Raw genomic sequence first — 12,424 nt, forward strand, 5'->3', positions numbered from 1 at the left:
ATCATACATTGGTGAGTAAGTGTTAATTAAACATAATTAGTCTGAGTCTCTATGGGAACGAACTAAAAATTATTCTATATTACTTGTGAACGCGTATACTTGCGTGAATTATTAGCGCATGCTTTGTGCCTAACAAGTTTTTGGCGCCGTTGCCGGGGACTGGGTGTTAATTTGTTTAGTTTATGTACTTGCCATCAGCGGTCATTAGGACTCATTGATTAAGACTTGTTACTTATTGTTTCTGGTTGTGTTTCAGGTACTCTAACGAGCGTTTATTCAAACACGTTCTCGCACTCGCAAGAGGACTCTAGATACGGCTGAGGAGACAGACTCAGTTCTTGATATTTCGGAGAAGATAGATTTTGAAGATTCGGATAAAGAGAGTGAAAAGAAAGAACCGGTAACCATGGGTGATCGTATAGTTCCAGCAGATGTAGCTCTTATGGACTTTTCTCGGCCTAAAATTGATGACATTCAGTCAAGCATCATTCATCCGGCTATTCAGGCCAATACTTTCGAAATCAAGCCAGGAACTATTTAGATGGTGCAGAATTCTGTTTCTTTCGGAGGTGTTGCGACTGAAGATCCCAACATGCATTTAGGAATTTTGTCGAGATCTATAGTACTTTCAAATGTAATGGTGTTACTGATGAGGCTATCAAGCTGAGGCTTTTCCCATTCTCTCTGAGGAATAAAGCTAAGGACTGGTTACATTCTTTACCAGCTGGGTCCATCACTACTTGGGAATCTTGCGCAAATGTTTCTGGTGAAGTTTTATCCAATGGCCAAGACTGCGGCTATGAGGAGTGCTCTTACTCAGTTTGCACAGCAACCAACAGAATCTATGTGCGAAGCTTGGGAGCGCTATAAGGAGATGTTGAGAAAGTGTCCACATCATGGTATTCCTGACTGAATGTTGATCACTGGGTTTTATAATGGTTTGGGGGCCCAATCTTGGCCCATGCTCGATGCAGCAGCTGGAGGCGTCTTGTGGGCGAAAAGCTATACTGAGGCCTATAATCTTATTGAAACTATGGCCACAAACTGAAAGAGATGTGTCCTAAGTCCAATCATGTATGATAATTTAGGAATAACTTTTATGTAATCTGTTTTGATTTCATTGATATTAATAAAAGACTTGTTTTGGTTTTATTGCAGGCTTTATCTATTTAAGTGTTTAAGTAAGATATACCATAGTTTAGAGTAAAGCTTTTTATGGATTATGATGAGATCATAATAATGAGACCTAAAAGATGATAACTATAAACTTAAATTTTCCTGGTCGTAGGATACTAACTGGTAATTAGTAATCCGTAAAGATCGGTACATACTATGCTTGCTTCATCATGAAGGATGTCTGTTCTCATAGACATTTGTGTGGTGACACTATAGCTAGGTAGTAGTGCTATTATTATAAATAATTTCACTGAACATGACTCACACAGTGAACAACTTATGAGTTCACTCACGTGTCAGCAGTTGTTCACATAGTGATAGTTTGTACAAGTACCTTAGACTTGAGGTCATCATAGTCATCTGTGTACACTGAACTATGCTTTGGTTTAGTTCCCAGTCTCCAGGGACAATTATAAGGGCTCTACTGGGTATAGGAATTTGTACACGAAGATAGTGTATGCTCAATAAAGGATCTACCCCTTCCAGTGAAGGAAGAGGAATGTTCAATGCTGATCCACTTATGCTAGTTCAGGAATATCTGGTCAGAGTGAATGAAATTAGAAGGAGTTTCTAATTTACATTAAATAGAACTAAGCATAGTGAATGGGAAAGCAAATGATTAAATAAGATAGCGTGACACAAGTTCCGTGCCTTGTATTAATCGTGACATTGCAGGGTAGAAGGAATTGATTGTACGGTAACTACATCACTGAATAGGTTCTTGGTATTCTAAGCAGTGAATTCGTATTATCCGGATAGTCACGATATGCTGAAAAGTATCCCTCACGATGCAGAATAAATATGATTAATTTATTAATTAATCATATTTAATGAATTAGAGAATTTATATAATAATGATAAAATAGTTTTATTATTATTTATTTCTACTACCCGGCTTAATATTGAACCTACAGGGTCACACCATAAAGAGAATGATTTAATGGTGGAGGAATTAATTAATAATGCCTGGTAATTATTTATTTGTGAATAGATAATATATTAGCAGATTAATAATTGATTAAATGAGATTTAATTAATTCTTAATATTATTAACTTAAGAATTTTAATTTTGGAAATTAAATCAAGTGAGAGAATTATTTTTCTAAAGTGTTTATAAAAGGGATTAATGATTAAAAGGGGTTTTAATTATTAGATAATTGGTTAATAAGAATAATCAATTAAAGGGTTACATAATAATAATATTTATGGAAAATTTTCAGCTGAAAATTTTGCCTATAAATATACTATTATAAACCCTATTTGCCTAAACCCAAATAAATAACCCTAATTCTAAAGTAGAACAAGAGGGAGGCACTAATTCTCTCAACCTCTTCCTCCTCCATCACATTGTACTATTGGTGGATACCGGTGGAGTGCTTCACACTTGAGGAGCAGCTGCTAGGGATTTCCGTTCATCGTTCTTGGATCGCTATTAAAGACCTCCATCTTTCCATTAACGTAAAGCTTCTTAGGTAAACATACTGAACTAGGAATTAAATATTACTTTTCGCATGGATCCTACGAAGGGTTTCAGTTTTTTCTTAAGATTTAAATTTACGTTTTCGTTGCATTTATGTGCTAAAAACCCTTCAATGACATCAGAGCTACTTGCGAAAAGTTTTTAATTCGTTTATGTGTTTAACTGTTTTCGATATATGAGCATGTACGTGATTCGCCATGATTTGATGTTGATATAATATGCTTATATATGTATGGTTTGAATATATGGATATTCATGTGAGTTGTATAATCATAAGATGATTATGTAATCTGTATATATACTGATATATACATGATTTATGTTTGTTCTTATTATGAGAATCATTTTAGATACGGATTCTGAATTGGCTGCTGCAGATTTGCTGAAATCTGGGTCTGGTGTCCAATTTACGCAAACAAATACCCTATTCCAAAGGTAAACGAGCGTCTGAACAAAACTGATAGCAAAAGCTATCAACGACTCATCTGTAAGGCGTTTGACGTCGTTTACTGCCTGTAAATAGTGATTCTTGTTTTTCTGATTTGATTCTGATTTTTCTGATGTTTATCATATTTTTTTTATGATTTGATCATGGATAAAATGATATGTTAAGATCGGATTATGTGTTTTAACATGCTTTATGTGTTTTATGAGCATGGTGGATGGTTATGGCCTTTCGACCTTAGTGTAATGGTTTTGGTTTTGGTTTTAAATACGACTTGCATGTCGTCAATCTTTGTAATCATAAATCTCGAATGTAACTCGAGTTATTCTTGTAAGTTCATTAGATTAGTTTACTTTCAATCTATGTAATGTAATTGAAGACTCAAGAAGGCTATCCAATGGAGGTGATACAAAGAAGAAGACGAGGTATACAAGAAGTCTAAACAAAGAAGAAGACTTATGTAATAAGTAGTTTTATTATTCCCATCACCATATTAGATTGACCTTGATCTTTATCATGAGCTTGATAAAGATCACATATGATGGGGCCATAACCAAACACATTTACTTTATTGCACTTTACATTTACTTGTTTATTTAATTTTATATATGAGATATATGCCTATGTTTACCATGCGATGATAGATTTAGGTGAACTTAAATCAATATAAGGTGTGCTCTAGAAAATCTAGAATAGGAATCATTTCTTGCCTTAAGAATAATATTATGAATACAATCATGAGATTCTTGTGTTTATGAAACACGTAACTAAATATGAATTTCAATATTGAGAGAAAGGATGATTCTGTCAAAAGCAGATTTCTATCTGTAAGAAAGGGGGTATTAAGTGACGCCTCTTGACAATGCTCCCCCCGATCTGGGAATCATCTGATTATCGATTATTGATTTGAAATATTAATTTAAAGGAAGAATCTCTTTATAATATGATTATGATTGTAACATAATATAATCCCTTTAAAATTAAATAATATCAAGTAGTGATTGACCAATGACACAACGGGCTTGTGTCGGTCATAGCCTTCCAACATGGTAGAAAGTGGTTCTTATTTTTAAATTATTATCATTTCGTGTTACAAGCCGAGGGCTTTGACTTCAAAATAAGAAATACTTGTCTATTACATAGAGATGTGTACATTGAATTAGAATCTAAAGGTCGTTACGTGCTACAGCCGTGGGTCATTGGAGACTGATTCAATTGTACGAAATTTTGGGTTAGGCTTGACTTAGAATATTGAGTTTGTCGTGCTACAGCCGTGACTCAATTATTCAAGAGGCTAAACTTTTATTAGGGAATAACATAAGATGTAAATGACAAGAGTTGTCTGCCTATTGAACATCAAATGACGTTTCATGCTACAGCCGAAGTTGTGTGATGGAATGTAGGATCCCTATTCCCACTAGCATTATGAATGCTTAATTTTCACTTAGGGGTTGTATAAATTAGATAAACTAGTGAGAGCCACTTATGAATAAAGACCCGATTCATATAGTGTCTTGAAATGAAATTGAATATTTTCTAAGTGTTGTTATGTGTTCATCATTTACAGATTTACTATATTCGTGTTAGGTCACACACACACTGTAGAGGGGTGAATACAGTGTATAGTACACTCAAATCGAACTTTAAGAACTTAAGTAACAGAAAATAAACTTTATTGAAAAAATAAACTCTGTTATAGTATGGAACTGTTACCTCTCAGTGATGAACAAATATCACGAGAGCTGCTAGGGTTACAATGAATAATCTTTTATAATATTGATAACACTTATAGTGTAAACCCTATGTCTGTGTTTATATACTACACAGTTACAAGATAATCGCTAATTGATATGGAATATAATTCTGCTTCCTAAAATATATCAATCAGATATCTTTTCTTCCAAGTATTCCATTCTTCACGGAATTCCTTCTTCATGCATATCTCTTCTTATGTTTATCTCAATCTTCTTTCCTTTAATCAGCTACTGTCCTTATCTGATTATCCTTCAGCACTTAAGTTCTGATATCTATCTTCTGATGATTATCTCCTGATAACATGCGTACTGATATCCTTAAGTCCTGACTTCCAATATAAGTACCGATCAACAGTTAAGTACTGATTTATCCTGTTCAGTAAGATCTGAAAGCTAAACATAAAACATATTAGCCATGACATTATCAAATATATCTAACAATCTCCCCCAACTTGTAAATTAACATAATATACAAGTTTAACAGATATTGATGATGTCAAAAATATTAAGTACAAATGCATGAGAATTAGACTAGATAACTACAACTTACAGTCCTTAAAGTTTTTACCAATTTCAACTTCTGATAACAACTTCAGTCTGTATAAATATCAGAATTTAAGCAGTTGTAGATCTTCGACTTGGCTTCTTCAATTTCCGATCTCTCTGATGTCAGGAGTTGTTCTGAGATAGTTCTTCAACAAACATTTCTCAGCATATCTTAGTTCATCAATCATTCTCCTTTTAACATCTTTAAGCTCTGCAGTATCTTCACCAGTTTGAAAGATTGCTGCTCTGAGATCATTAATCTTTGCTTTTCTCAACTCCTGATCTAGTCTTATAACATAAGCTTTGTCAGACTCTAGATTAAATTCAAGTCCCTTAATACCAAGATACGTTCTGATCTGTGCAGTATTAGGCTTCATATCAACAATATCACAATTGTGATCTCTGTAATTTGGAACATATATGCTGTCAGACTTAACAGAATAAAGCCTTTTCTGTCTCAGAATCTGTTCTTTTAAGTAGTTTGCAGCAGTCTCTGTTATTCTGTCATCCACTTGAAGTAAGAAAAGTACATGCTCCAATTCTTCAAAATACTTCAATGGAATGGCATTTTGTCTTATATGATAAACCCTACCATCTGTCATGAAATACAACATGATGTATTCTTTCAAGTAGGTATGGTAAACCATCTGTACAGATTCCAGTTGATTCAATCTCTCAGGAGTTGCTCCAATACCTGGTTCACTCAAGGAAGTTGGATCATTGGTAGTGTTGTGTACTCTTATTTCATCAGCACTTCCCAATCCAGTTTTATCTCTAGCTTCCTTTCCAGTAACTACTCTTGCTTCAAAACCACTTGCAGTAGTCTTCAAAGATTGAGTCTGTTTTGCTTTAGTGAATCTTGGTAGGAGTGTCTTTGATCTATTTTCTGATATCAAGTTAACTTGAGCTCTGTCAGAGGTTACTTGCTTCTTTTGAATATCAGAACTTACAATTTCTTGACTCTGAACAACTTGAGCCATGGCAGAGGTTGTTTTAAGAACTTTTCTTGAAGTCATAGCAAGATCATCCTTTTTATCAGTAATTTCTTCTTCCTCAGGAGGTACATAAGCCTTGATAGGTTCACCAACCTTTTTTTTACCCTTTGATCTTGGATCTATCCGTGGTTGTGATCTAGCCAATGTTGCTTCAGTATGTGTCCTTTCTTTGATCACAATGCCTTTGAGTTTTGGAAGTGAATTTTTACCAGAAGCTTCAGATTTAGATGTGACTTTCTCTGATTTAAGTCTAGCTTCTTCTTCCTTTAAACTTTCCAAGTCCATTCCTGGATTTTCTTGAAGAAATAACTATCTTGACATTTCCTCATCAAGATCTAGAAGTTCATCAGAACTTATCCTTTTACCAGCAGCAGAACTTATTCTTTTCCCAGTATCAGAACTTGTCCTGTGACTAGCTTGTCTTGATGTAAACCTTCTACCTTGACTATGACCGCTACCCATTCCAGAGTATCCTTGATCATCATTTCCATCATCCTTTCCTTTCAGTGTCTTGTTAGTTTTGCATTTGGACTTAATTACCTTCTCCCCCTTTTTGGCATCAGCAGGTAGTAAAAGAGAGACAAGTAATTCCACTGAGGATTGGATTTCAGTAAGTTGAGATTGCTGAGAAACTTGATTTGTCAGAATGTCATCAATCTGAGCTTGTTGTTTCTCTTGAGTTTTCTCAATATAAGCAATCCTGTCAATGGTAGGTTGAAAGAACTTTTTCTTATCAATTTTCCAAACTTGTTCTTGTTTGATAAAGTTCTCCTGAATCTTGTGTAGCTCTGTATGAGTAGTTGAATGAAGACCTTGTAGATGTTTAGTACTCAATGCAGTGACTCTAAGCTGGGTTTTAAAATCATCAGAATTTAACATTTCATCAGCTTTAGTCAAGTGCTCAGCAAGATGTAATGCATTTGGAACACATGAAACTGAGTTCCATTCCTTAGTCCAATCCTGACCTGCAGGAGTTTCACTCCAAGGTACTGGTGCATCCCTGATAACAAACTCCTTTACCAGTTCAGACTTAGGAAGAGTAGGTTGAGGAGTATGTCCTGAAGGACCTGCTTCATCAGCATCTACAGTTGGAGCAGCTTCACCAGTATCTCCAGCATTTGCAGCATCAGAACTTAAAGAATCAGTATCTTCTGATAAGACAACAGTGTGAGTAGCAATGGAGGCTTCAGCATCCTCTAATTGCAGATCTGATACTAAGTTCTGATCAACAGCCAAATCCTGATGCTCGCCTAAAGTCTGATCATCAGCATCTTGATGCAGAGAAGGTGTTGTTGATAACTCTGGAGTTTGAACAGCATCAGTAACAGGTGTTGTGAAAGGATTATTTGCTGTTGGAGCTTCTAATAGAAGTACTTCAGACACAACTAAGTGTTGATCAGCAATATCAGCACTTGTGTCTGGATTACCAAGAGACGAAGATGGTGAATTAGCCCTGTCAGATACAGTTTCCTGAGATGGAGTGGATGGAGAAGAAGTAACTGGAGCAAATTCCTTGTCTTGTGAGATCAGAGATTTCTGATCCCCTTCCTTAGCTGCTTCCTCTTCATCATCTGAAATTGGCCTTTGTGCCCTCTGTTTCTTGTACTTCTTGGTTGATTTGGATTCCTTGGGAGTTTCAGGAACTATCATTCGTCTAAGCCTTTTGAGAAGCTTAGAACCCCCAATATCAGAATCCTTCTGAGAAGTTGCTTTCTCAGCTTCATTTACCACAGGCTCTGAAGAAGGAATCTGTTCCTCAGAATCTGATTCATCTCTCAAAGTAATCCTCCTCCTCTTTTGAGGTGTTTGAGGAACAGTCTTTGTTCTCTTTGGCTTAGAGGATGTAGGCTTCACAGTAGGGGCTGAAGAAGAAGGTTGAGCAGTCTGTGAAGTGGAGAGATAGGATTTGAGATAAGTTCTGAGGGTAGGCTGAGATATACCATGAGTAGTAGGGACTGAAAATGATGAATTTTGGTTATGGTGAGTTGGTTGAACATTGGAGTAAACAGATTGGTAAGTAGCAGGATCAGCATTTACCAGTATCTGTTTCACATACTGAGGAATCTGTAATGGTCTCACCATTGATTTCTTTGTGTCAGCATTTATCAGGTCGTTAAAGTACCTTTTTGCAACCTTAAAAGGTGGGGTTTGAGTGCTGACTAACTGGGGTTCATCAGTACAATACGTATAAATAAGTTGACAGAATCGAGCAAAGTAAACAACATTTCTATCCTCTGTCATCCTATCCCCAATAAAACCAATTAAAACAGTTGCAAAATCAAAGTGAGTTTGATTTATAAGTGCATACCCGATGTGCTGACTCATTATTGGGATAGCATCAAAGTTTGAACACTTGTTGCCAAAAGCCTTGGTGATGCAATCGAAAAAGAAACTCCATTCTCTTCTGATATGAGCCCGTTTTAATTGTCCTAGTTTCATCAGACTCTTTTCATATCCCAAATCAGTCATTAACTCCCGAAGTTCTGATTCCTCTGGTATAGAGAAAGTACAATCTTCTGGAAGATGTAATGCTCTTCGTACTGTACCAGGAGTGACTACATAGGATGAATCACCCACTTGGAAGATAATACTGGAAGTTCCTCTTTTACCACCATCATCAAAAACTCCAGTCCTCCAGAACCTCAGAACTTGTTGACTTGAAAATAATTCAGGCTGAGTTAGGGCGTACCCAACCTCACTATGTGCAAGAAGATCTTGCACAAAGTGCAATTCAGATGGAGCTTCAGTGTGATCAAGAACTGCAGCATAGTTGTTAGGGACAAACTTAGCTCCATCAATGATTAAATCCTTTGGTGCCATGTGAAAAAATTTAGAATTAAGTATGCCTGTTAGGTGTTTGATATAATGTCTGTATGAAAAACAACGGAAAAAGTAAAGTGAAGGAGAGTAAAAGTAAGAAGAGAGATAAAAGTTGAAGAAATTAAAAAGATTAAAGAAATCTTCTCTCTGCTGTACTTATACAAAAAAAATATTACCGTTGGACACCTGTTAGACATGCAGTAATAACGGATAGTTACTGGGCTCGAGAAAACAGTAATCATTACTTACCCATTTGCCGATCAAGGGAAACAATTTTAATTCAAAATTTAACCCGTTAGCACTGATTGAATTATTTTTCACTGCAACATTAATATTCTGAAAATAAATCATGTTAAAAATGACCGAGATAATTTCGATAAATAAGTGCTGACAGAGAATCAGAACTTAAATAAAAACAAAATTTAAATGGTCATCAGAATATCAATCAGGATTTATCAGCACAAGACAAATAACTCAGAGATCAAATCTTGAAGTAAAAACAATTTTCATTAATATATCAAGACAATACATTCATGAATTGGAAATTTACATCAGTACTTATACAAGATTTTCCCTAAGCTTCTAACTCTAACATCAACAGCCTTAGTCCTAGCTAAGAAGCCTGACAAAGCTGATGATGAAGAAAAACAGGAAGAAGACGAGATTAAGTCATCTTCTTCTTTCTACTCTAGACAAACAGAATGGCGAGTCTGATGATTCGCTCTTGTTGGCGGAGAGCTTCCAGCCTTTCCTCCTCCAATCGCTCCAGATGGCGATGGTAGTCCATATAGAAGAACAGGAGGCGTGTCAGTACCTCCTGTGGGACAGAGTCCCATATCTCCTCAGGAATGGCTGTGACATGCCATTCCTGCTGCCATCCAGCACAACTTAGCTCCATATTGAAGGTTTGGTAGTTCAAAAACATGTTATATCTGACCATTATGTTTTTGAAAGAAAAAAAAGAAGGATAAGTGTGTGAGAAGAATGTGATGGAAAGACTAATGTGAAGTGGTTGTTTATATAGGCAATAGAATGCCAGGAGATGCAAAGATATTTAATGCTGACAGGTAGATTTAAGTCTACCTCGTCTCCCCAGACTTGAAAAAAAAACTGTCATTGGAAAGAGGAATCATGGTCTAGACCACACAAGACACAAGAAACAGTGGACTGTTCAAGTACGAATACCATTAATCCTAATCATAGTGACTATTAATCTTCCACTTCAACATATTCTAGTTTGAACTGAGACTGTTATCAAATTTTATTCACAGAGAAGCCAAGTAAAGGATTAGACTGAGAAATCAGAACTTAGACCTATACCAGAACTTAACAGTCATCAGAACATAATTTCTTAACTCGAAAAAGAAATGCCCATCTTAGTAAATCCTCATACAAGTTCTGAGTTATAGACGTCAGAACTTAATCATCAGAACGTGTAACTAGAACTTGTCCTTATAATTTGTGCAAAAATGACACAATGACTGTTTATCTAAAATAACATGGACCACCACAGAAATTTTCATCATTCAGATGGAGTGATTAGTGTGTGCATTAAGCTAAATAACAGACAAAAAGTAAAGTCTGATTCACTTCAGTACATCTTAGAAATAAGGCATAACTAAAATTTTGCTAAAGAGCTGTCATTATCCTGAAACCTACTGATGAATGAGTTCATGCTTGAGTCCACCTCAACTGTTTTGTGCTAATTTTATGCATCTTTGGAAATTCTATTTTACAGTGGCTTCTCAGTGTAAGTGAGTCACGACTGTTTATCAGAATTTATGCTATTATCAGAGTATTTCTCCAGTAATCATAGAGTGTGAAAAGTCACCAAGAAAATATTTTGCTTTTCTAATACATATTTACTTAATACCAGCAATGCACTTGGGTCGTCCCTTCCATATTTTTACTGTAGATCTCAAAGGAGTACCTGATTTTATTCTTTGATCTTTTTGCTTTTTCTTTTGATAGGTGAGGTTTATCAGCACTTAGTACATTCAGCAGTTTTACTAGTATCAGAACTTAACAGATGGGTATCATTATTCTAATTTGTGACTTAGTAATAAGATATACAAAGTAAACTTAACTAAGCTCAATTATCAGAATTTGCTAGTGTCATAAGATTTCCACTGAAATAATTACTTCTTACATGGAATCATTTGTTTATTGAAGACTACTAGGTCAGTATCTAGCACAGTTATCCTCATAGGATTGAATAGGTACTAGAACAGACATATCACTTATCAGAGTTTAGAAACATATATCAGACAACAGTTAGTACTTAAAGACATTTATCAATTAAGCACAAAATATACAATGTGATTAAATCTGTAAATACTGAGCATAAAGTCTGATAACACAGAACAAGTCTAAGCAGATTTAGAGAAAGAACCTGAAACCATTCCAAGTTCATTTACCAATCTTGTAAAAGTAGCTTCACACAGTGGTTTTGTGAAGATATCTGCCACTTGTTGATCTGTGGGAACAAAATGCAATTCCACTGTACCTTCATCCACATGTTCCCTGATGAAGTGGTACCTGATGCTGATGTGCTTTGTCAAAGAGTGTTGAACTGGATTACCTGTCATAGCAATAGCACTTTGATTATCACAGTAAATAGGGATTTTGAAATATGTTAACCCATAATCCAGTAACTGATTCTTCATCCAAAGAATCTGTGCACAACAGCTTCCTGCAGCAATATACTCTGCTTCTGCAGTTGATGTGGAAATTGACTTTTGTTTCTTGATGTACCAAGAAACCAATCTGCCTCCAAGAAATTGGTAGCTTCCACTTGTGCTTTTCCTGTCTATTTTGCACCCTACAAAATCTGCATCTGAGTAACCTATTAGTTTAAAATCTGATTCTCTAGGATACCATAATCCCAGAGCAGCTGTTCCTTTAAGATACTTAAAGATTCTTTTTACAGCTGTTAAGTGAGGTTCTCTTGGATCTGCTTGAAATCTTGCACAAAGACAGGTAGCATACATGATATCAGGTCTACTAGCAGTTAGATAGAGTAGAGAGCCAATCATACCTCTGTAGTCAGTAATATCTACTGATTTACCGGTATCCTTATCCATTTTTGTAGCAGTGGCCATTGGAGTGGATGCACTTGAACAATCTTGCATTCCAAATTTCTTCAGCAAGTTTCTGGTGTACTTGGTTTGACAAATAAAAGTGCTTTCCTCATTCTGCTTGACTCGAA

At 35.7% G+C, this 12,424-nt stretch overlaps 1 non-coding gene across 1 annotated transcript; it reads right to left on the bottom strand.

Moving 5' to 3' along the window:
- Window positions 1-796: 796 nt before the first annotated feature.
- Window positions 797-903, bottom strand: LOC141702010 (small nucleolar RNA R71). The gene has a single exon (XR_012566980.1). It is a non-coding gene; the product is annotated as a small nucleolar RNA R71 (small nucleolar RNA).
- Between the last annotated feature and the right edge of the window lie 11,521 nt (window positions 904-12,424).

Source organism: Apium graveolens, unplaced genomic scaffold, assembly GCF_009905375.1.
Source record: "Apium graveolens cultivar Ventura unplaced genomic scaffold, ASM990537v1 ctg4520, whole genome shotgun sequence".
Taxonomy (NCBI): Eukaryota; Viridiplantae; Streptophyta; class Magnoliopsida; order Apiales; family Apiaceae; genus Apium; species Apium graveolens.